This window comes from Triturus cristatus, chromosome 11 (genome assembly GCF_964204655.1).
Source record: "Triturus cristatus chromosome 11, aTriCri1.1, whole genome shotgun sequence".
Taxonomy (NCBI): Eukaryota; Metazoa; Chordata; class Amphibia; order Caudata; family Salamandridae; genus Triturus; species Triturus cristatus.
Genome location: NC_140594.1, coordinates 936,454,937 through 936,478,833, shown reverse-complemented (window position 1 = coordinate 936,478,833; position 23,897 = coordinate 936,454,937). Strand labels below are relative to the sequence as shown.

At 36.8% G+C, this 23,897-nt stretch overlaps 2 long non-coding RNA genes across 2 annotated transcripts; both read right to left on the bottom strand.

Annotated features, from left to right (window-relative positions):
- Positions 1-21: 21 nt before the first annotated feature.
- On the bottom strand, positions 22-2,185 carry LOC146785662 (uncharacterized). Its single transcript, XR_014970744.1, has 5 exons — positions 2,063-2,185; positions 1,551-1,674; positions 1,043-1,161; positions 535-653; positions 22-145 (listed from the first exon to the last, which is right to left on the bottom strand). It is a non-coding gene; the product is annotated as an uncharacterized LOC146785662 (long non-coding RNA).
- Positions 2,186-7,230: 5,045 nt separating this feature from the next.
- Positions 7,231-22,096, bottom strand: LOC146785661 (uncharacterized). Its single transcript, XR_014970738.1, has 30 exons — positions 21,974-22,096; positions 21,462-21,585; positions 20,954-21,072; positions 20,446-20,564; positions 19,933-20,056; positions 19,423-19,544; positions 18,913-19,067; positions 18,402-18,523; positions 17,891-18,013; positions 17,381-17,535; positions 16,873-16,991; positions 16,363-16,517; positions 15,852-15,973; positions 15,341-15,463; positions 14,831-14,985; positions 14,323-14,441; positions 13,813-13,967; positions 13,302-13,423; positions 12,792-12,946; positions 12,281-12,402; positions 11,770-11,892; positions 11,257-11,414; positions 10,746-10,867; positions 10,235-10,356; positions 9,724-9,846; positions 9,216-9,334; positions 8,707-8,860; positions 8,196-8,317; positions 7,683-7,840; positions 7,231-7,293 (listed from the first exon to the last, which is right to left on the bottom strand). It is a non-coding gene; the product is annotated as an uncharacterized LOC146785661 (long non-coding RNA).
- Positions 22,097-23,897: the final 1,801 nt, after the last annotated feature.

Genomic DNA, 23,897 nt, shown 5'->3' with positions numbered 1-23,897 from the left:
ATTATTGTGAGTTAAACTTGCCTTGTATATTGGTAAAATGATGCCGTATGCCGGAAGACTTCCTTTTTTTTTTTTGTTCTTCAGTCTCGGCAATTCAGAGAAACTCGGTTGTGAAACACTGCCACCTCTGGTCATTCAGTATAATCTGTAGATGGAAAAGTCCACTGTTAGCACATTTTCTATAAGCAATACAAAAAAAATCTTGATTTTTAGAAAGCGTAAACAGATCAATACTATGGAGTCTTTTATTGTGAAAATCAACAGCTCATTAGAAAATCAAATCTCAATTTTAGTTTTTAACCTCACATACTTCTCTGCAACATTGCTAGCTCCAGGATATAAAGCAGGCTTTAGTAGCATTGGAGGCAGCCAGGCTTTTATGAGCTATCATGACCAACACAATGTGATCCATATTACTTTCATCTTGACAGAAATTATGTTCAGGCACAGTCTCCCACTGTAAGGTAGTGAGGACATGCTGATGCTGTGAGCGTCTTTTTAATGCATAAAGGAATTATTGTGAGTTTTACTTGCCTTATAAATTGGTAAAATGATCCCGTATGCCGGAAGACTTCCTTTTTTTTTTCTTCAGTCTCGGCAATTCAGAGAAACTAGGTTGTGAAACACTGCCACCTCTGGTCATTCAGTATAATCTGCAGATGGAAAAGTCCACTGTTAGCACATTTTCTATAAGCAATACAAAAAAAATCTTGATGATTAGAAAGCGTAAACAGATCAATACTATGGAGTCTTTTATTGTGAAAATCAACAGCTCATTAGAAATTCAAATCTCAATTTTAGTTTTTAACCTCACATACTTCTCTGCAACATTGCTAGTTCCAGGATATAAAGCAGGCTTTAGTAGCGTTGGAGGCAGCCAGGCTTTTATGAACTATCATGACCAACACAATGTGATCCATATTACTCTCATCTTGACAGAAATTATGTTCAGGCACAGTCTCCCACTATAAGGTAGTGAGGACATGCTGATGCTGTGAGCGTCTTTTTAATGCATAAAGGAATTATTGTGAGTTTTACTTGCCTTATAAATTGGTAAAATGATCCCGTATGCCGGAAGACTTCCTTTTTTTTTTCTTCAGTCTCGGCAATTCAGAGAAACTAGGTTGTGAAACACTGCCACCTCTGGTCATTCAGTATAATCTGCAGATGGAAAAGTCCACTGTTAGCACATTTTCTATAAGCAATACAAAAAAAATCTTGATTTTTAGAAAGCGTAAACAGATCAATACTATGGAGTCTTTTATTGTGAAAATCAACAGCTCATTAGAAAATCAAATCTCAATTTTAGTTTTTAACCTCACATACTTCTCTGCAACATTGCTAGCTCCAGGATATAAAGCAGGCTTTAGTAGCGTTGGAGGCAGCCAGGCTTTTATGAACTATCATGACCAACACAATGTGATCCATATTACTTTCATCTTGACAGAAATTATGTTCAGGCACAGTCTCCCACTGTAAGGTAGTGAGGACATGCTGATGCTGTGAGCGTCTTTTTAATGCATAAAGGAATTATTGTGAGTTTTACTTGCCTTATAAATTGGTAAAATGATGCCGTATGCCGGAAGACTTCCTTTTTTTTTTTTGTTCTTCAGTCTCGGCAATTCAGAGAAACTCGGTTGTGAAACACTGCCACCTCTGGTCATTCAGTATAATCTGTAGATGGAAAAGTCCACTGTTAGCACATTTTCTATAAGCAATACAAAAAAATCTTGATTTTTAGAAAGGGTAAACAGATCAATACTATGGAGTCTTTTATTGTGAAAATCAACAGCTCATTAGAAAATCAAATCTCAATTTTAGTTTTTAACCTCACATACTTCTCTGCAACATTGCTAGCTCCAGGATATAAAGCAGGCTTTAGCAGCATTGGAGGCAGCCAGGCTTTTATGAGCTATCATGACCAACACAATGTGATCCATATTACTTTCATCTTGACAGAAATTATGTTCAGGCACAGTCTCCCACTGTAAGGTAGTGAGGACATGCTGATGCTGTGAGCGTCTTTTTAATGCATAAAGGAATTATTGTGAGTTTTACTTGCCTTATAAATTGGTAAAATGATGCCGTATGCCGGAAGACTTCCTTTTTTTTTTTGTTCTTCAGTCTCGGCAATTCAGAGAAACTCGGTTGTGAAACACTGCCACCTCTGGTCATTCAGTATAATCTGTAGATGGAAAAGTCCACTGTTAGCACATTTTCTATAAGCAATACAAAAAAAATCTTGATGATTAGAAAGCGTAAACAGATCAATACTATGGAGTCTTTTATTGTGAAAATCAACAGCTCATTAGAAATTCAAATCTCAATTTTAGTTTTTAACCTCACATACTTCTCTGCAACATTGCTAGTTCCAGGATATAAAGCAGGCTTTAGTAGCGTTGGAGGCAGCCAGGCTTTTATGAACTATCATGACCAACACAATGTGATCCATATTACTCTCATCTTGACAGAAATTATGTTCAGGCACAGTCTCCCACTATAAGGTAGTGAGGACATGCTGATGCTGTGAGCGTCTTTTTAATGCATAAAGGAATTATTGTGAGTTAAACTTGCCTTGTATATTGGTAAAATGATGCCGTATGCCGGAAGACTTCCTTTTTTTTTTTTTGTTCTTCAGTCTCGGCAATTCAGAGAAACTCGGTTGTGAAACACTGCCACCTCTGGTCATTCAGTATAATCTGTAGATGGAAAAGTCCACTGTTAGCACATTTTCTATAAGCAATACAAAAAAAATCTTGATTTTTAGAAAGCGTAAACAGATCAATACTATGGAGTCTTTTATTGTGAAAATCAACAGCTCATTAGAAAATCAAATCTCAATTTTAGTTTTTAACCTCACATACTTCTCTGCAACATTGCTAGTTCCAGGATATAAAGCAGGCTTTAGTAGCGTTGGAGGCAGCCAGACTTTTATGAACTATCATGACCAACACAATGTGATCCATATTACTCTCATCTTGATAGAAATTATGTTCAGGCACAGTCTCCCACTGTAAGGTAGTGAGGACATGCTGATGCTGTGAGCGTCTTTTTAATGCATAAAGGAATTATTGTGAGTTTTACGTGCCTTGCATATTGGTAAAATGATGCCGTATGCCGGAAGACTTCCTTTTTTGTTTTTTTCTTCAGTCTCGGCAATTCAGAGAAACTCGGTTGTGAAACACTGCCACCTCTGGTCATTCAGTATAATCTGTAGATGGAAAAGTCCACTGTTAGCACATTTTCTATAAGCAATACAAAAAAATCTTGATTTTTAGAAAGGGTAAACAGATCAATACTATGGAGTCTTTTATTGTGAAAATCAACAGCTCATTAGAAAATCAAATCTCAATTTTAGTTTTTAACCTCACATACTTCTCTGCAACATTGCTAGCTCCAGGATAAAAAGCAGGCTTTAGTAGCATTGGAGGCAGCCAGGCTTTTATGAGCTATCATGACCAACACAATGTGATCCATATTACTTTCATCTTGACAGAAATTATGTTCAGGCACAGTCTCCCACTGTAAGGTAGTGAGGACATGCTGATGCTGTGAGCGTCTTTTTAATGCATAAAGGAATTATTGTGAGTTTTACTTGCCTTATAAATTGGTAAAATGATGCCGTATGCCGGAAGACTTCCTTTTTTTTTTGTTCTTCAGTCTCGGCAATTCAGAGAAACTCGGTTGTGAAACACTGCCACCTCTGGTCATTCAGTATAATCTGTAGATGGAAAAGTCCACTGTTAGCACATTTTCTATAAGCAATACAAAAAAAATCTTGATTTTTAGAAAGCGTAAACAGATCAATACTATGGAGTCTTTTATTGTGAAAATCAACAGCTCATTAGAAATTCAAATCTCAATTTTAGTTTTTAACCTCACATACTTCTCTGCAACATTGCTAGTTCCAGGATATAAAGCAGGCTTTAGTAGCGTTGGAGGCAGCCAGGCTTTTATGAACTATCATGACCAACACAATGTGATCCATATTACTTTCATCTTGACAGAAATTATGTTCAGGCACAGTCTCCCACTATAAGGTAGTGAGGACATGCTGATGCTGTGAGCGTCTTTTTAATGCATAAAGGAATTATTGTGAGTTTTACTTGCCTTGCATATTGGTAAAATGATGCCGTATGCCGGAAGACTTCCTTTTTTTTGTTTCTTCAGTCTCGGCAATTCAGAGAAACTCGGTTGTGAAACACTGCCACCTCTGGTCATTCAGTATAATTTGCAGATGGAAAAGTCCACTGTTAGCACATTTTCTATAAGCAATACAAAAAAAATCTTGATTTTTAGAAAGCGTAAACAGATCAATACTATGGAGTCTTTTATTGTGAAAATCAACAGCTCATTAGAAAATCAAATCTCAATTTTAGTTTTTAACCTCACATACTTCTCTGCAACATTGCTAGTTCCAGGATATAAAGCAGGCTTTAGTAGCGTTGGAGGCAGCCAGACTTTTATGAACTATCATGACCAACACAATGTGATCCATATTACTCTCATCTTGATAGAAATTATGTTCAGGCACAGTCTCCCACTGTAAGGTAGTGAGGACATGCTGATGCTGTGAGCGTCTTTTTAATGCATAAAGGAATTATTGTGAGTTTTACTTGCCTTGCATATTGGTAAAATGATGCCGTATGCCGGAAGACTTCCTTTTTTTTTTTTTCTTCAGTCTCGGCAATTCAGAGAAACTCGGTTGTGAAACACTGCCACCTCTGGTCATTCAGTATAATCTGTAGATGGAAAAGTCCACTGTTAGCACATTTTCTATAAGCAATACAAAAAAAATCTTGATTTTTAGAAAGCGTAAACAGATCAATACTATGGAGTCTTTTATTGTGAAAATCAACAGCTCATTAGAAATTCAAATCTCAATTTTAGTTTTTAACCTCACATACTTCTCTGCAACATTGCTAGTTCCAGGATATAAAGCAGGCTTTAGTAGCGTTGGAGGCAGCCAGACTTTTATGAACTATCATGACCAACACAATGTGATCCATATTACTCTCATCTTGACAGAAATTATGTTCAGGCACAGTCTCCCACTGTAAGGTAGTGAGGACATGCTGATGCTGTGAGCGTCTTTTTAATGCATAAAGGAATTATTGTGAGTTTTACTTGCCTTGCATATTGGTAAAATGATGCCGTATGCCGGAAGACTTCCTTTTTTTTTTTTCTTCAGTCTCGGCAATTCAGAGAAACTCGGTTGTGAAACACTGCCACCTCTGGTCATTGAGTATAATTTGCAGATGGAAAAGTCCACTGTTAGCACATTTTCTATAAGCAATACAAAAAAAATCTTGATTTTTAGAAAGCGTAAACAGATCAATACTATGGAGTCTTTTATTGTGAAAATCAACAGCTCATTAGAAAATCAAATCTCAATTTTAGTTTTTAACCTCACATACTTCTCTGCAACATTGCTAGCTCCAGGATATAAAGCAGGCTTTAGTAGCATTGGAGGCAGCCAGGCTTTTATGAGCTATCATGACCAACACAATGTGATCCATATTACTTTCATCTTGACAGAAATTATGTTCAGGCACAGTCTCCCACTGTAAGGTAGTGAGGACATGCTGATGCTGTGAGCGTCTTTTTAATGCATAAAGGAATTATTGTGAGTTTTACTTGCCTTATAAATTGGTAAAATGATCCCGTATGCCGGAAGACTTCCTTTTTTTTTTCTTCAGTCTCGGCAATTCAGAGAAACTAGGTTGTGAAACACTGCCACCTCTGGTCATTCAGTATAATCTGCAGATGGAAAAGTCCACTGTTAGCACATTTTCTATAAGCAATACAAAAAAAATCTTGATGATTAGAAAGCGTAAACAGATCAATACTATGGAGTCTTTTATTGTGAAAATCAACAGCTCATTAGAAATTCAAATCTCAATTTTAGTTTTTAACCTCACATACTTCTCTGCAACATTGCTAGTTCCAGGATATAAAGCAGGCTTTAGTAGCGTTGGAGGCAGCCAGGCTTTTATGAACTATCATGACCAACACAATGTGATCCATATTACTCTCATCTTGATAGAAATTATGTTCAGGCACAGTCTCCCACTGTAAGGTAGTGAGGACATGCTGATGCTGTGAGCGTCTTTTTAATGCATAAAGGAATTATTGTGAGTTTTACGTGCCTTGCATATTGGTAAAATGATGCCGTATGCCGGAAGACTTCCTTTTTTGTTTTTTTCTTCAGTCTCGGCAATTCAGAGAAACTCGGTTGTGAAACACTGCCACCTCTGGTCATTCAGTATAATCTGTAGATGGAAAAGTCCACTGTTAGCACATTTTCTATAAGCAATACAAAAAAATCTTGATTTTTAGAAAGGGTAAACAGATCAATACTATGGAGTCTTTTATTGTGAAAATCAACAGCTCATTAGAAAATCAAATCTCAATTTTAGTTTTTAACCTCACATACTTCTCTGCAACATTGCTAGCTCCAGGATATAAAGCAGGCTTTAGTAGCATTGGAGGCAGCCAGGCTTTTATGAGCTATCATGACCAACACAATGTGATCCATATTACTTTCATCTTGACAGAAATTATGTTCAGGCACAGTCTCCCACTGAAAGGTAGTGAGGACATGCTGATGCTGTGAGCGTCTTTTTAATGCATAAAGGAATTATTGTGAGTTTTACTTGCCTTATAAATTGGTAAAATGATGCCGTATGCCGGAAGACTTCCTTTTTTTTTTGTTCTTCAGTCTCGGCAATTCAGAGAAACTCGGTTGTGAAACACTGCCACCTCTTGTCATTCAGTATAATCTGTAGATGGAAAAGTCCACTGTTAGCACATTTTCTATAAGCAATACAAAAAAAATCTTGATTTTTAGAAAGCGTAAACAGATCAATACTATGGAGTCTTTTATTGTGAAAATCAACAGCTCATTAGAAATTCAAATCTCAATTTTAGTTTTTAACCTCACATACTTCTCTGCAACATTGCTAGTTCCAGGATATAAAGCAGGCTTTAGTAGCGTTGGAGGCAGCCAGGCTTTTATGAACTATCATGACCAACACAATGTGATCCATATTACTTTCATCTTGACAGAAATTATGTTCAGGCACAGTCTCCCACTATAAGGTAGTGAGGACATGCTGATGCTGTGAGCGTCTTTTTAATGCATAAAGGAATTATTGTGAGTTTTACTTGCCTTATAAATTGGTAAAATGATGCCGTATGCCGGAAGACTTCCTTTTTTTTTTGTTCTTCAGTCTCGGCAATTCAGAGAAACTCGGTTGTGAAACACTGCCACCTCTGGTCATTCAGTATAATCTGTAGATGGAAAAGTCCACTGTTAGCACATTTTCTATAAGCAATACAAAAAAAATCTTGATTTTTAGAAAGCGTAAACAGATCAATACTATGGAGTCTTTTATTGTGAAAATCAACAGCTCATTAGAAATTCAAATCTCAATTTTAGTTTTTAACCTCACATACTTCTCTGCAACATTGCTAGTTCCAGGATATAAAGCAGGCTTTAGTAGCGTTGGAGGCAGCCAGACTTTTATGAACTATCATGACCAACACAATGTGATCCATATTACTCTCATCTTGACAGAAATTATGTTCAGGCACAGTCTCCCACTGTAAGGTAGTGAGGACATGCTGATGCTGTGAGCGTCTTTTTAATGCATAAAGGAATTATTGTGAGTTTTACTTGCCTTGCATATTGGTAAAATGATGCCGTATGCCGGAAGACTTCCTTTTTTTTTTTTGTTCTTCAGTCTCGGCAATTCAGAGAAACTCGGTTGTGAAACACTGCCACCTCTGGTCATTCAGTATAATTTGCAGATGGAAAAGTCCACTGTTAGCACATTTTCTATAAGCAATACAAAAAAAATCTTGATTTTTAGAAAGCGTAAACAGATCAATACTATGGAGTCTTTTATTGTGAAAATCAACAGCTCATTAGAAAATCAAATCTCAATTTTAGTTTTTAACCTCACATACTTCTCTGCAACATTGCTAGTTCCAGGATATAAAGCAGGCTTTAGTAGCGTTGGAGGCAGCCAGACTTTTATGAACTATCATGACCAACACAATGTGATCCATATTACTCTCATCTTGATAGAAATTATGTTCAGGCACAGTCTCCCACTGTAAGGTAGTGAGGACATGCTGATGCTGTGAGCGTCTTTTTAATGCATAAAGGAATTATTGTGAGTTTTACTTGCCTTGCATATTGGTAAAATGATGCCGTATGCCGGAAGACTTCCTTTTTTTTTTTTTCTTCAGTCTCGGCAATTCAGAGAAACTCGGTTGTGAAACACTGCCACCTCTGGTCATTCAGTATAATCTGTAGATGGAAAAGTCCACTGTTAGCACATTTTCTATAAGCAATACAAAAAAAATCTTGATTTTTAGAAAGCGTAAACAGATCAATACTATGGAGTCTTTTATTGTGAAAATCAACAGCTCATTAGAAATTCAAATCTCAATTTTAGTTTTTAACCTCACATACTTCTCTGCAACATTGCTAGTTCCAGGATATAAAGCAGGCTTTAGTAGCGTTGGAGGCAGCCAGACTTTTATGAACTATCATGACCAACACAATGTGATCCATATTACTCTCATCTTGACAGAAATTATGTTCAGGCACAGTCTCCCACTGTAAGGTAGTGAGGACATGCTGATGCTGTGAGCGTCTTTTTAATGCATAAAGGAATTATTGTGAGTTTTACTTGCCTTGCATATTGGTAAAATGATGCCGTATGCCGGAAGACTTCCTTTTTTTTTTTCTTCAGTCTCGGCAATTCAGAGAAACTCGGTTGTGAAACACTGCCACCTCTGGTCATTCAGTATAATTTGCAGATGGAAAAGTCCACTGTTAGCACATTTTCTATAAGCAATACAAAAAAAATCTTGATTTTTAGAAAGCGTAAACAGATCAATACTATGGAGTCTTTTATTGTGAAAATCAACAGCTCATTAGAAAATCAAATCTCAATTTTAGTTTTTAACCTCACATACTTCTCTGCAACATTGCTAGCTCCAGGATATAAAGCAGGCTTTAGTAGCATTGGAGGCAGCCAGGCTTTTATGAGCTATCATGACCAACACAATGTGATCCATATTACTTTCATCTTGACAGAAATTATGTTCAGGCACAGTCTCCCACTGTAAGGTAGTGAGGACATGCTGATGCTGTGAGCGTCTTTTTAATGCATAAAGGAATTATTGTGAGTTTTACTTGCCTTATAAATTGGTAAAATGATCCCGTATGCCGGAAGACTTCCTTTTTTTTTTCTTCAGTCTCGGCAATTCAGAGAAACTAGGTTGTGAAACACTGCCACCTCTGGTCATTCAGTATAATCTGCAGATGGAAAAGTCCACTGTTAGCACATTTTCTATAAGCAATACAAAAAAAATCTTGATGATTAGAAAGCGTAAACAGATCAATACTATGGAGTCTTTTATTGTGAAAATCAACAGCTCATTAGAAATTCAAATCTCAATTTTAGTTTTTAACCTCACATACTTCTCTGCAACATTGCTAGTTCCAGGATATAAAGCAGGCTTTAGTAGCGTTGGAGGCAGCCAGGCTTTTATGAACTATCATGACCAACACAATGTGATCCATATTACTCTCATCTTGATAGAAATTATGTTCAGGCACAGTCTCCCACTGTAAGGTAGTGAGGACATGCTGATGCTGTGAGCGTCTTTTTAATGCATAAAGGAATTATTGTGAGTTTTACGTGCCTTGCATATTGGTAAAATGATGCCGTATGCCGGAAGACTTCCTTTTTTGTTTTTTTCTTCAGTCTCGGCAATTCAGAGAAACTCGGTTGTGAAACACTGCCACCTCTGGTCATTCAGTATAATCTGTAGATGGAAAAGTCCACTGTTAGCACATTTTCTATAAGCAATACAAAAAAATCTTGATTTTTAGAAAGGGTAAACAGATCAATACTATGGAGTCTTTTATTGTGAAAATCAACAGCTCATTAGAAAATCAAATCTCAATTTTAGTTTTTAACCTCACATACTTCTCTGCAACATTGCTAGCTCCAGGATATAAAGCAGGCTTTAGTAGCATTGGAGGCAGCCAGGCTTTTATGAGCTATCATGACCAACACAATGTGATCCATATTACTTTCATCTTGACAGAAATTATGTTCAGGCACAGTCTCCCACTGAAAGGTAGTGAGGACATGCTGATGCTGTGAGCGTCTTTTTAATGCATAAAGGAATTATTGTGAGTTTTACTTGCCTTATAAATTGGTAAAATGATGCCGTATGCCGGAAGACTTCCTTTTTTTTTTGTTCTTCAGTCTCGGCAATTCAGAGAAACTCGGTTGTGAAACACTGCCACCTCTGGTCATTCAGTATAATCTGTAGATGGAAAAGTCCACTGTTAGCACATTTTCTATAAGCAATACAAAAAAAATCTTGATTTTTAGAAAGCGTAAACAGATCAATACTATGGAGTCTTTTATTGTGAAAATCAACAGCTCATTAGAAATTCAAATCTCAATTTTAGTTTTTAACCTCACATACTTCTCTGCAACATTGCTAGTTCCAGGATATAAAGCAGGCTTTAGTAGCGTTGGAGGCAGCCAGGCTTTTATGAACTATCATGACCAACACAATGTGATCCATATTACTTTCATCTTGACAGAAATTATGTTCAGGCACAGTCTCCCACTATAAGGTAGTGAGGACATGCTGATGCTGTGAGCGTCTTTTTAATGCATAAAGGAATTATTGTGAGTTTTACTTGCCTTATAAATTGGTAAAATGATGCCGTATGCCGGAAGACTTCCTTTTTTTTTTGTTCTTCAGTCTCGGCAATTCAGAGAAACTCGGTTGTGAAACACTGCCACCTCTGGTCATTCAGTATAATCTGTAGATGGAAAAGTCCACTGTTAGCACATTTTCTATAAGCAATACAAAAAAAATCTTGATTTTTAGAAAGCGTAAACAGATCAATACTATGGAGTCTTTTATTGTGAAAATCAACAGCTCATTAGAAATTCAAATCTCAATTTTAGTTTTTAACCTCACATACTTCTCTGCAACATTGCTAGTTCCAGGATATAAAGCAGGCTTTAGTAGCGTTGGAGGCAGCCAGACTTTTATGAACTATCATGACCAACACAATGTGATCCATATTACTCTCATCTTGACAGAAATTATGTTCAGGCACAGTCTCCCACTGTAAGGTAGTGAGGACATGCTGATGCTGTGAGCGTCTTTTTAATGCATAAAGGAATTATTGTGAGTTTTACTTGCCTTGCATATTGGTAAAATGATGCCGTATGCCGGAAGACTTCCTTTTTTTTTTTTGTTCTTCAGTCTCGGCAATTCAGAGAAACTCGGTTGTGAAACACTGCCACCTCTGGTCATTCAGTATAATTTGCAGATGGAAAAGTCCACTGTTAGCACATTTTCTATAAGCAATACAAAAAAAATCTTGATTTTTAGAAAGCGTAAACAGATCAATACTATGGAGTCTTTTATTGTGAAAATCAACAGCTCATTAGAAAATCAAATCTCAATTTTAGTTTTTAACCTCACATACTTCTCTGCAACATTGCTAGTTCCAGGATATAAAGCAGGCTTTAGTAGCGTTGGAGGCAGCCAGACTTTTATGAACTATCATGACCAACACAATGTGATCCATATTACTCTCATCTTGATAGAAATTATGTTCAGGCACAGTCTCCCACTGTAAGGTAGTGAGGACATGCTGATGCTGTGAGCGTCTTTTTAATGCATAAAGGAATTATTGTGAGTTTTACGTGCCTTGCATATTGGTAAAATGATGCCGTATGCCGGAAGACTTCCTTTTTTGTTTTTTTCTTCAGTCTCGGCAATTCAGAGAAACTCGGTTGTGAAACACTGCCACCTCTGGTCATTCAGTATAATCTGTAGATGGAAAAGTCCACTGTTAGCACATTTTCTATAAGCAATACAAAAAAATCTTGATTTTTAGAAAGGGTAAACAGATCAATACTATGGAGTCTTTTATTGTGAAAATCAACAGCTCATTAGAAAATCAAATCTCAATTTTAGTTTTTAACCTCACATACTTCTCTGCAACATTGCTAGCTCCAGGATAAAAAGCAGGCTTTAGTAGCATTGGAGGCAGCCAGGCTTTTATGAGCTATCATGACCAACACAATGTGATCCATATTACTTTCATCTTGACAGAAATTATGTTCAGGCACAGTCTCCCACTGTAAGGTAGTGAGGACATGCTGATGCTGTGAGCGTCTTTTTAATGCATAAAGGAATTATTGTGAGTTTTACTTGCCTTATAAATTGGTAAAATGATGCCGTATGCCGGAAGACTTCCTTTTTTTTTTGTTCTTCAGTCTCGGCAATTCAGAGAAACTCGGTTGTGAAACACTGCCACCTCTGGTCATTCAGTATAATCTGTAGATGGAAAAGTCCACTGTTAGCACATTTTCTATAAGCAATACAAAAAAAATCTTGATTTTTAGAAAGCGTAAACAGATCAATACTATGGAGTCTTTTATTGTGAAAATCAACAGCTCATTAGAAATTCAAATCTCAATTTTAGTTTTTAACCTCACATACTTCTCTGCAACATTGCTAGTTCCAGGATATAAAGCAGGCTTTAGTAGCGTTGGAGGCAGCCAGGCTTTTATGAACTATCATGACCAACACAATGTGATCCATATTACTTTCATCTTGACAGAAATTATGTTCAGGCACAGTCTCCCACTATAAGGTAGTGAGGACATGCTGATGCTGTGAGCGTCTTTTTAATGCATAAAGGAATTATTGTGAGTTTTACTTGCCTTGCATATTGGTAAAATGATGCCGTATGCCGGAAGACTTCCTTTTTTTTGTTTCTTCAGTCTCGGCAATTCAGAGAAACTCGGTTGTGAAACACTGCCACCTCTGGTCATTCAGTATAATTTGCAGATGGAAAAGTCCACTGTTAGCACATTTTCTATAAGCAATACAAAAAAAATCTTGATTTTTAGAAAGCGTAAACAGATCAATACTATGGAGTCTTTTATTGTGAAAATCAACAGCTCATTAGAAAATCAAATCTCAATTTTAGTTTTTAACCTCACATACTTCTCTGCAACATTGCTAGTTCCAGGATATAAAGCAGGCTTTAGTAGCGTTGGAGGCAGCCAGACTTTTATGAACTATCATGACCAACACAATGTGATCCATATTACTCTCATCTTGATAGAAATTATGTTCAGGCACAGTCTCCCACTGTAAGGTAGTGAGGACATGCTGATGCTGTGAGCGTCTTTTTAATGCATAAAGGAATTATTGTGAGTTTTACTTGCCTTGCATATTGGTAAAATGATGCCGTATGCCGGAAGACTTCCTTTTTTTTTTTTTCTTCAGTCTCGGCAATTCAGAGAAACTCGGTTGTGAAACACTGCCACCTCTGGTCATTCAGTATAATCTGTAGATGGAAAAGTCCACTGTTAGCACATTTTCTATAAGCAATACAAAAAAAATCTTGATTTTTAGAAAGCGTAAACAGATCAATACTATGGAGTCTTTTATTGTGAAAATCAACAGCTCATTAGAAATTCAAATCTCAATTTTAGTTTTTAACCTCACATACTTCTCTGCAACATTGCTAGTTCCAGGATATAAAGCAGGCTTTAGTAGCGTTGGAGGCAGCCAGACTTTTATGAACTATCATGACCAACACAATGTGATCCATATTACTCTCATCTTGACAGAAATTATGTTCAGGCACAGTCTCCCACTGTAAGGTAGTGAGGACATGCTGATGCTGTGAGCGTCTTTTTAATGCATAAAGGAATTATTGTGAGTTTTACTTGCCTTGCATATTGGTAAAATGATGCCGTATGCCGGAAGACTTCCTTTTTTTTTTTTCTTCAGTCTCGGCAATTCAGAGAAACTCGGTTGTGAAACACTGCCACCTCTGGTCATTCAGTATAATTTGCAGATGGAAAAGTCCACTGTTAGCACATTTTCTATAAGCAATACAAAAAAAATCTTGATTTTTAGAAAGCGTAAACAGATCAATACTATGGAGTCTTTTATTGTGAAAATCAACAGCTCATTAGAAAATCAAATCTCAATTTTAGTTTTTAACCTCACATACTTCTCTGCAACATTGCTAGCTCCAGGATATAAAGCAGGCTTTAGTAGCATTGGAGGCAGCCAGGCTTTTATGAGCTATCATGACCAACACAATGTGATCCATATTACTTTCATCTTGACAGAAATTATGTTCAGGCACAGTCTCCCACTGTAAGGTAGTGAGGACATGCTGATGCTGTGAGCGTCTTTTTAATGCATAAAGGAATTATTGTGAGTTTTACTTGCCTTATAAATTGGTAAAATGATCCCGTATGCCGGAAGACTTCCTTTTTTTTTTCTTCAGTCTCGGCAATTCAGAGAAACTAGGTTGTGAAACACTGCCACCTCTGGTCATTCAGTATAATCTGCAGATGGAAAAGTCCACTGTTAGCACATTTTCTATAAGCAATACAAAAAAAATCTTGATGATTAGAAAGCGTAAACAGATCAATACTATGGAGTCTTTTATTGTGAAAATCAACAGCTCATTAGAAATTCAAATCTCAATTTTAGTTTTTAACCTCACATACTTCTCTGCAACATTGCTAGTTCCAGGATATAAAGCAGGCTTTAGTAGCGTTGGAGGCAGCCAGGCTTTTATGAACTATCATGACCAACACAATGTGATCCATATTACTCTCATCTTGACAGAAATTATGTTCAGGCACAGTCTCCCACTATAAGGTAGTGAGGACATGCTGATGCTGTGAGCGTCTTTTTAATGCATAAAGGAATTATTGTGAGTTTTACTTGCCTTGCATATTGGTAAAATGATGCCGTATGCCGGAAGACTTCCTTTTTTTTGTTTCTTCAGTCTCGGCAATTCAGAGAAACTCGGTTGTGAAACACTGCCACCTCTGGTCATTCAGTATAATTTGCAGATGGAAAAGTCCACTGTTAGCACATTTTCTATAAGCAATACAAAAAAAATCTTGATTTTTAGAAAGCGTAAACAGATCAATACTATGGAGTCTTTTATTGTGAAAATCAACAGCTCATTAGAAAATCAAATCTCAATTTTAGTTTTTAACCTCACATACTTCTCTGCAACATTGCTAGTTCCAGGATATAAAGCAGGCTTTAGTAGCGTTGGAGGCAGCCAGACTTTTATGAACTATCATGACCAACACAATGTGATCCATATTACTCTCATCTTGATAGAAATTATGTTCAGGCACAGTCTCCCACTGTAAGGTAGTGAGGACATGCTGATGCTGTGAGCGTCTTTTTAATGCATAAAGGAATTATTGTGAGTTTTACGTGCCTTGCATATTGGTAAAATGATGCCGTATGCCGGAAGACTTCCTTTTTTGTTTTTTTCTTCAGTCTCGGCAATTCAGAGAAACTCGGTTGTGAAACACTGCCACCTCTGGTCATTCAGTATAATCTGTAGATGGAAAAGTCCACTGTTAGCACATTTTCTATAAGCAATACAAAAAAATCTTGATTTTTAGAAAGGGTAAACAGATCAATACTATGGAGTCTTTTATTGTGAAAATCAACAGCTCATTAGAAAATCAAATCTCAATTTTAGTTTTTAACCTCACATACTTCTCTGCAACATTGCTAGCTCCAGGATATAAAGCAGGCTTTAGTAGCATTGGAGGCAGCCAGGCTTTTATGAACTATCATGACCAACACAATGTGATCCATATTACTCTCATCTTGATAGAAATTATGTTCAGGCACAGTCTCCCACTGTAAGGTAGTGAGGACATGCTGATGCTGTGAGCGTCTTTTTAATGCATAAAGGAATTATTGTGAGTTTTACTTGCCTTGCATATTGGTAAAATGATGCCGTATGCCGGAAGACTTCCTTTTTTTTTTTTTCTTCAGTCTCGGCAATTCAGAGAAACTCGGTTGTGAAACACTGCCACCTCTGGTCATTCAGTATAATCTGTAGATGGAAAAGTCCACTGTTAGCACATTTTCTATAAGCAATACAAAAAAAATCTTGATTTTTAGAAAGCGTAAACAGATCAATACTATGGAGTCTTTTATTGTGAAAATCAACAGCTCATTAGAAATTCAAATCTCAATTTTAGTTTTTAACCTCACATACTTCTCTGCAACATTGCTAGTTCCAGGATATAAAGCAGGCTTTAGTAGCGTTGGAGGCAGCCAGACTTTTATGAACTATCATGACCAACACAATGTGATCCATATTACTCTCATCTTGACAGAAATTATGTTCAGGCACAGTCTCCCACTGTAAGGTAGTGAGGACATGCTGATGCTGTGAGCGTCTTTTTAATGCATAAAGGAATTATTGTGAGTTTTACTTGCCTTGCATATTGGTAAAATGATGCCGTATGCCGGAAGACTTCCTTTTTTTTTTTTCTTCAGTCTCGGCAATTCAGAGAAACTCGGTTGTGAAACACTGCCACCTCTGGTCATTCAGTATAATTTGCAGATGGAAAAGTCCACTGTTAGCACATTTTCTATAAGCAATACAAAAAAAATCTTGATTTTTAGAAAGCGTAAACAGATCAATACTATGGGGTCTTTTATTGTGAAAATCAACAGCTCATTAGAAAATCAAATCTCAATTTTAGTTTTTAACCTCACATACTTCTCTGCAACATTGCTAGCTCCAGGATATAAAGCAGGCTTTAGTAGCATTGGAGGCAGCCAGGCTTTTATGAGCTATCATGACCAACACAATGTGATCCATATTACTTTCATCTTGACAGAAATTATGTTCAGGCACAGTCTCCCACTGTAAGGTAGTGAGGACATGCTGATGCTGTGAGCGTCTTTTTAATGCATAAAGGAATTATTGTGAGTTTTACTTGCCTTATAAATTGGTAAAATGATCCCGTATGCCGGAAGACTTCCTTTTTTTTTTCTTCAGTCTCGGCAATTCAGAGAAACTAGGTTGTGAAACACTGCCACCTCTGGTCATTCAGTATAATCTGCAGATGGAAAAGTCCACTGTTAGCACATTTTCTATAAGCAATACAAAAAAAATCTTGATGATTAGAAAGCGTAAACAGATCAATACTATGGAGTCTTTTATTGTGAAAATCAACAGCTCATTAGAAATTCAAATCTCAATTTTAGTTTTTAACCTCACATACTTCTCTGCAACATTGCTAGTTCCAGGATATAAAGCAGGCTTTAGTAGCGTTGGAGGCAGCCAGGCTTTTATGAACTATCATGACCAACACAATGTGATCCATATTACTCTCATCTTGACAGAAATTATGTTCAGGCACAGTCTCCCACTATAAGGTAGTGAGGACATGCTGATGCTGTGAGCGTCTTTTTAATGCATAAAGGAATTATTGTGAGTTTTACTTGCCTTGCATATTGGTAAAATGATGCCGTATGCCGGAAGACTTCCTTTTTTTTGTTTCTTCAGTCTCGGCAATTCAGAGAAACTCGGTTGTGAAACACTGCCACCTCTGGTCATTCAGTATAATTTGCAGATGGAAAAGTCCACTGTTAGCACATTTTCTATAAGCAATACAAAAAAAATCTTGATTTTTAGAAAGCGTAAACAGATCAATACTATGGAGTCTTTTATTGTGAAAATCAACAGCTCATTAGAAAATCAAATCTCAATTTTAGTTTTTAACCTCACATACTTCTCTGCAACATTGCTAGTTCCAGGATATAAAGCAGGCTTTAGTAGCGTTGGAGGCAGCCAGACTTTTATGAACTATCATGACCAACACAATGTGATCCATATTACTCTCATCTTGATAGAAATTATGTTCAGGCACAGTCTCCCACTGTAAGGTAGTGAGGACATGCTGATGCTGTGAGCGTCTTTTTAATGCATAAAGGAATTATTGTGAGTTTTACGTGCCTTGCATATTGGTAAAATGATGCCGTATGCCGGAAGACTTCCTTTTTTGTTTTTTTCTTCAGTCTCGGCAATTCAGAGAAACTCGGTTGTGAAACACTGCCACCTCTGGTCATTCAGTATAATCTGTAGATGGAAAAGTCCACTGTTAGCACATTTTCTATAAGCAATACAAAAAAATCTTGATTTTTAGAAAGGGTAAACAGATCAATACTATGGAGTCTTTTATTGTGAAAATCAACAGCTCATTAGAAAATCAAATCTCAATTTTAGTTTTTAACCTCACATACTTCTCTGCAACATTGCTAGCTCCAGGATATAAAGCAGGCTTTAGTAGCATTGGAGGCAGCCAGGCTTTTATGAGCTATCATGACCAACACAATGTGATCCATATTACTTTCATCTTGACAGAAATTATGTTCAGGCACAGTCTCCCACTGTAAGGTAGTGAGGACATGCTGATGCTGTGAGCGTCTTTTTAATGCATAAAGGAATTATTGTGAGTTTTACTTGCCTTATAAATTGGTAAAATGATGCCGTATGCCGGAAGACTTCCTTTTTTTTTTGTTCTTCAGTCTCGGCAATTCAGAGAAACTCGGTTGTGAAACACTGCCACCTCTGGTCATTCAGTATAATCTGTAGATGGAAAAGTCCACTGTTAGCACATTTTCTATAAGCAATACAAAAAAAATCTTGATTTTTAGAAAGCGTAAACAGATCAATACTATGGAGTCTTTTATTGTGAAAATCAACAGCTCATTAGAAATTCAAATCTCAATTTTAGTTTTTAACCTCACATACTTCTCTGCAACATTGCTAGTTCCAGGATATAAAGCAGGCTTTAGTAGCGTTGGAGGCAGCCAGGCTTTTATGAACTATCATGACCAACACAATGTGATCCATATTACTTTCATCTTGACAGAAATTATGTTCAGGCACAGTCTCCCACTATAAGGTAGTGAGGACATGCTGATGCTGTGAGCGTCTTTTTAATGCATAAAGGAATTATTGTGAGTTTTACTTGCCTTGCATATTGGTAAAATGATGCCGTATGCCGGAAGACTTCCTTTTTTTTGTTTCTTCAGTCTCGGCAATTCAGAGAAACTCGGTTGTGAAACACTGCCACCTCTGGTCATTCAGTATAATTTGCAGATGGAAAAGTCCACTGTTAGCACATTTTCTATAAGCAATACAAAAAAAATCTTGATTTTTAGAAAGCGTAAACAGATCAATACTATGGAGTCTTTTATTGTGAAAATCAACAGCTCATTAGAAAATCAAATCTCAATTTTAGTTTTTAACCTCACATACTTCTCTGCAACATTGCTAGTTCCAGGATATAAAGCAGGCTTTAGTAGCGTTGGAGGCAGCCAGACTTTTATGAACTATCATGACCAACACAATGTGATCCATATTACTCTCATCTTGATAGAAATTATGTTCAGGCACAGTCTCCCACTGTAAGGTAGTGAGGACATGCTGATGCTGTGAGCGTCTTTTTAATGCATAAAGGAATTATTGTGAGTTTTACTTGCCTTGCATATTGGTAAAATGATGCCGTATGCCGGAAGACTTCCTTTTTTTTTTTTTCTTCAGTCTCGGCAATTCAGAGAAACTCGGTTGTGAAACACTGCCACCTCTGGTCATTCAGTATAATCTGTAGATGGAAAAGTCCACTGTTAGCACATTTTCTATAAGCAATACAAAAAAATCTTGATTTTTAGAAAGCGTAAACAGATCAATACTATGGAGCCTTTTATTGTGAAAATCAACAGCTCATTAGAAAATCAAATCTCAATTTTAGTTTTTAACCTCACATACTTCTCTGCAACATTGCTAGTTCCAGGATATAAAGCAGGCTTTAGTAGCGTTGGAGGCAGCCAGGCTTTTATGAACTATCATGACCAACACAATGTGATCCATATTACTTTCATCTTGACAGAAATTATGTTCAGGCACAGTCTCCCACTGTAAGGTAGTGAGGACATGCTGATGCTGTGAGCGTCTTTTTAATGCATAAAGGAATTATTGTGAGTTAAACTTGCCTTGTATATTGGTAAAATGATGCCGTATGCCGGAAGACTTCCTTTTTTTTTTTTGTTCTTCAGTCTCGGCAATTCAGAGAAACTCGGTTGTGAAACACTGCCACCTCTGGTCATTCAGTATAATCTGTAGATGGAAAAGTCCACTGTTAGCACATTTTCTATAAGCAATACAAAAAAAATCTTGATTTTTAGAAAGCGTAAACAGATCAATACTATGGAGTCTTTTATTGTGAAAATCAACAGCTCATTAGAAAATCAAATCTCAATTTTAGTTTTTAACCTCACATACTTCTCTGCAACATTGCTAGCTCCAGGATATAAAGCAGGCTTTAGTAGCATTGGAGGCAGCCAGGCTTTTATGAGCTATCATGACCAACACAATGTGATCCATATTACTTTCATCTTGACAGAAATTATGTTCAGGCACAGTCTCCCACTGTAAGGTAGTGAGGACATGCTGATGCTGTGAGCGTCTTTTTAATGCATAAAGGAATTATTGTGAGTTTTACTTGCCTTATAAATTGGTAAAATGATCCCGTATGCCGGAAGACTTCCTTTTTTTTTTCTTCAGTCTCGGCAATTCAGAGAAACTAGGTTGTGAAACACTGCCACCTCTGGTCATTCAGTATAATCTGCAGATGGAAAAGTCCACTGTTAGCACATTTTCTATAAGCAATACAAAAAAAATCTTGATGATTAGAAAGCGTAAACAGATCAATACTATGGAGTCTTTTATTGTGAAAATCAACAGCTCATTAGAAATTCAAATCTCAATTTTAGTTTTTAACCTCACATACTTCTCTGCAACATTGCTAGTTCCAGGATATAAAGCAGGCTTTAGTAGCGTTGGAGGCAGCCAGGCTTTTATGAACTATCATGACCAACACAATGTGATCCATATTACTCTCATCTTGACAGAAATTATGTTCAGGCACAGTCTCCCACTATAAGGTAGTGAGGACATGCTGATGCTGTGAGCGTCTTTTTAATGCATAAAGGAATTATTGTGAGTTTTACTTGCCTTATAAATTGGTAAAATGATCCCGTATGCCGGAAGACTTCCTTTTTTTTTTCTTCAGTCTCGGCAATTCAGAGAAACTAGGTTGTGAAACACTGCCACCTCTGGTCATTCAGTATAATCTGCAGATGGAAAAGTCCACTGTTAGCACATTTTCTATAAGCAATACAAAAAAAATCTTGATTTTTAGAAAGCGTAAACAGATCAATACTATGGAGTCTTTTATTGTGAAAATCAACAGCTCATTAGAAAATCAAATCTCAATTTTAGTTTTTAACCTCACATACTTCTCTGCAACATTGCTAGCTCCAGGATATAAAGCAGGCTTTAGTAGCGTTGGAGGCAGCCAGGCTTTTATGAACTATCATGACCAACACAATGTGATCCATATTACTTTCATCTTGACAGAAATTATGTTCAGGCACAGTCTCCCACTGTAAGGTAGTGAGGACATGCTGATGCTGTGAGCGTCTTTTTAATGCATAAAGGAATTATTGTGAGTTTTACTTGCCTTATAAATTGGTAAAATGATGCCGTATGCCGGAAGACTTCCTTTTTTTTTTTTGTTCTTCAGTCTCGGCAATTCAGAGAAACTCGGTTGTGAAACACTGCCACCTCTGGTCATTCAGTATAATCTGTAGATGGAAAAGTCCACTGTTAGCACATTTTCTATAAGCAATACAAAAAAATCTTGATTTTTAGAAAGGGTAAACAGATCAATACTATGGAGTCTTTTATTGTGAAAATCAACAGCTCATTAGAAAATCAAATCTCAATTTTAGTTTTTAACCTCACATACTTCTCTGCAACATTGCTAGCTCCAGGATATAAAGCAGGCTTTAGCAGCATTGGAGGCAGCCAGGCTTTTATGAGCTATCATGACCAACACAATGTGATCCATATTACTTTCATCTTGACAGAAATTATGTTCAGGCACAGTCTCCCACTGTAAGGTAGTGAGGACATGCTGATGCTGTGAGCGTCTTTTTAATGCATAAAGGAATTATTGTGAGTTTTACTTGCCTTATAAATTGGTAAAATGATGCCGTATGCCGGAAGACTTCCTTTTTTTTTTTGTTCTTCAGTCTCGGCAATTCAGAGAAACTCGGTTGTGAAACACTGCCACCTCTGGTCATTCAGTATAATCTGTAGATGGAAAAGTCCACTGTTAGCACATTTTCTATAAGCAATACAAAAAAAATCTTGATGATTAGAAAGCGTAAACAGATCAATACTATGGAGTCTTTTATTGTGAAAATCAACAGCTCATTAGAAATTCAAATCTCAATTTTAGTTTTTAACCTCACATACTTCTCTGCAACATTGCTAGTTCCAGGATATAAAGCAGGCTTTAGTAGCGTTGGAGGCAGCCAGGCTTTTATGAACTATCATGACCAACACAATGTGATCCATATTACTCTCATCTTGACAGAAATTATGTTCAGGCACAGTCTCCCACTATAAGGTAGTGAGGACATGCTGATGCTGTGAGCGTCTTTTTAATGCATAAAGGAATTATTGTGAGTTTTACTTGCCTTGCATATTGGTAAAATGATGCCGTATGCCGGAAGACTTCCTTTTTTTTGTTTCTTCAGTCTCGGCAATTCAGAGAAACTCGGTTGTGAAACACTGCCACCTCTGGTCATTCAGTATAATTTGCAGATGGAAAAGTCCACTGTTAGCACATTTTCTATAAGCAATACAAAAAAAATCTTGATTTTTAGAAAGCGTAAACAGATCAATACTATGGGGTCTTTTATTGTGAAAATCAACAGCTCATTAGAAAATCAAATCTCAATTTTAGTTTTTAACCTCACATACTTCTCTGCAACATTGCTAGCTCCAGGATATAAAGCAGGCTTTAGTAGCATTGGAGGCAGCCAGGCTTTTATGAGCTATCATGACCAACACAATGTGATCCATATTACTTTCATCTTGACAGAAATTATGTTCAGGCACAGTCTCCCACTGTAAGGTAGTGAGGACATGCTGATGCTGTGAGCGTCTTTTTAATGCATAAAGGAATTATTGTGAGTTTTACTTGCCTTATAAATTGGTAAAATGATGCCGTATGCCGGAAGACTTCCTTTTTTTTTTGTTCTTCAGTCTCGGCAATTCAGAGAAACTCGGTTGTGAAACACTGCCACCTCTGGTCATTCAGTATAATCTGTAGATGGAAAAGTCCACTGTTAGCACATTTTCTATAAGCAATACAAAAAAAATCTTGATTTTTAGAAAGCGTAAACAGATCAATACTATGGAGTCTTTTATTGTGAAAATCAACAGCTCATTAGAAATTCAAATCTCAATTTTAGTTTTTAACCTCACATACTTCTCTGCAACATTGCTAGTTCCAGGATATAAAGCAGGCTTTAGTAGCGTTGGAGGCAGCCAGGCTTTTATGAACTATCATGACCAACACAATGTGATCCATATTACTTTCATCTTGACAGAAATTATGTTCAGGCACAGTCTCCCACTGTAAGGTAGTGAGGACATGCTGATGCTGTGAGCGTCTTTTTAATGCATAAAGGAATTATTGTGAGTTAAACTTGCCTTGTATATTGGTAAAATGATGCCGTATGCCGGAAGACTTCCTTTTTTTTTTTTGTTCTTCAGTCTCGGCAATTCAGAGAAACTCGGTTGTGAAACACTGCCACCTCTGGTCATTCAGTATAATCTGTAGATGGAAAAGTCCACTGTTAGCACATTTTCTATAAGCAATACAAAAAAAATCTTGATTTTTAGAAAGCGTAAACAGATCAATACTATGGAGTCTTTTATTGTGAAAATCAACAGCTCATTAGAAAATCAAATCTCAATTTTAGTTTTTAACCTCACATACTTCTCTGCAACATTGCTAGCTCCAGGATATAAAGCAGGCTTTAGTAGCATTGGAGGCAGCCAGGCTTTTATGAGCTATCATGACCAACACAATGTGATCCAT